General features: G+C 34.0%; 1 long non-coding RNA gene across 1 annotated transcript; it reads left to right on the top strand.

Moving 5' to 3' along the window:
• Positions 1–1,866, top strand: LOC138332789 (uncharacterized). Its single transcript, XR_011209872.1, has 4 exons — positions 1–292; positions 677–756; positions 1,326–1,527; positions 1,779–1,866. It is a non-coding gene; the product is annotated as an uncharacterized lncRNA (long non-coding RNA).
• The last annotated feature ends 296 nt before the right edge of the window (positions 1,867–2,162 follow it).

Consider the following 2,162-nt stretch of genomic DNA (forward strand, 5'->3'; position numbering starts at 1 on the left):
TACAACATTTTCAAAATCTGCATAACGGGCGTTGGCACACACAAATGAACTACAGCCTCGGACATTGACCACTGATGTTTACAATAATAATACTCACTGGACACTGGTCATTGCTGGAAGTCACGATCGTCACTGGTCATTTGCTGTCTTAACGGCGACATTTTGTCATTTTGGGAATTAAATTTTGACAGGAATTTCCTGATAGTCTGGTATTACTAGTATAAATATAGAGGAAAATTATCAACAAACCATTCTCGATCTCCACTCGACACATACTCGTACCGAAGTCTAGGTAAGTTTACTAGTTATTTGAGTAGCATGTTGTTCCTTTTGGTTATATTCAGTTCAGAAGATTAGTAATGTATTGCTCAATTAAGAATTTGTTCAATAAATTATGTCAGTCGTTGGCAATTTCATACTGACATCATGAAAATATGAAATAAAATGTTACGTAACGTTGTGTTTTTGCTTTTGTCTCTATAGCAACATTATAATATTATTGTATTATGTATTTCATATTATAGAAGCAATATTTGATTGGTGGCAACAAGTTTTAAAGAAACTGAACTCCATTCTTCTTGTTTATTTCTGTACCTGTTGAATATGTTTCATAACATCAGTCATTTTAGCAGTGTTAATTTCAGTATTTGATTTGAATAACTATTTTATATTTCAGTTCCTATCCACTCGTCACCATGATGAAGGTAGTGTTCCTTCTCTCCTGCCTCGTGGCTGGTGCTTTATGTCATTATTATGGTGAGTACTCAAGAATAGCTATTGACTTGTTACGCTATTGGTTATATTAACAACCATGGTCATTCAAGGACGGCTTCTGCTATATGCAGTGCGTTGCGTCTGTGCAAGACTTTGATAGTTTGGGAGGCTGCAGTAGGTTTTTGAATCTACACAAAACGTGTTATCATGGCTTTTTCACTTAATTGGGGAGGACCCCTTTTACCTTATTTTTGGAAAGAAATTGGCAAATTTGGAAGGAAATTTCCAGAAGTAAACTGTGTTTTTTTGGGAATTTGACAAAATTTGAAATAATTTTCATTTGGAATGGGGCCTGTTATCGGCCCCAAAAAGCACTGGTTTTATTATCACACGTAATCAAAAGGTATTATTGACGGATTCATTATATTCTCATCCAATTCCGACTTTCCACTATAAAAAGTTATATTTGTGCAGTATTAAAAGTAAAAATCAACTTAAACAAGTTTTATACACAAATGAGTAATGTTGTCTCTCCATGAACAGATATTATTAATCATTTGTACAGCTAAACAAAGATACACATATATTTATAGAAACATCCTTATTTGCAGAAAATGTAATTCCGTATAGTACTGGTGTCGGTTCAGTAATGGATTACGGGTATGGAAGAGACCTGGGATTTTCTGATTATGATGGGTATGGAATTGGACGCGTAGGCTATGGACTCGGAAGCTTCGGACGTGGAGGATACGGCAGCAGATTTATAAGGAGGAACCCTATTATTGGCGGTTATTGAGGACATAAACATTCCAGGTATATCATATCGTTTATTATTTATTGCTTGATCTTACCTGTTATAAGTTTTCTATTTCAAACTTCTAGTATTTATTTGTTTATCACTATTTAAAGCAATTAAAAGACAAAATAAACACAATTTAGAATAATTCAAGTAGACATCCAATCTCGTCATAGAGAAATACTATGATAATATTTATCTTGTTAACGTCCATAAAATCAGGTTTTAAACAAGATATTATTAATGCTTTTTTTCTCGTTCCTTGCAGATTCATCTCATCACAACTAATTTATTTTTCATATATATTGCTCTGGCCTTTTTGTGTGTTCTTAATTGAATAAAACATGAATATTTGAAAACAATATAATCTTGTTATTTGTTGAGTTTTAACACATCTTGTCTGTTGTAAAATACAAGCCGGTATTGAATAGTCTTCGTTGTATAATACAGAACAACAGTGTCAAAAATATACCTATGACTTGTCGTTATATCAATATAGGCGAAAAAGAAGCGAAACAAGAGGCCCAGAGGGCCTGTATCGCTCACCTGTAAGTAATGTCCTAAATACAGGTTCATTGTTTCTTTTCTGAAGGAATTCGAATATTTACCTCTAATTCCCCTATTGGGCCCCACCCATCCTGCGCTCCTGGGT

This window comes from Argopecten irradians, chromosome 10, assembly GCF_041381155.1.
Source record: "Argopecten irradians isolate NY chromosome 10, Ai_NY, whole genome shotgun sequence".
Classification (NCBI taxonomy): Eukaryota; Metazoa; Mollusca; class Bivalvia; order Pectinida; family Pectinidae; genus Argopecten; species Argopecten irradians.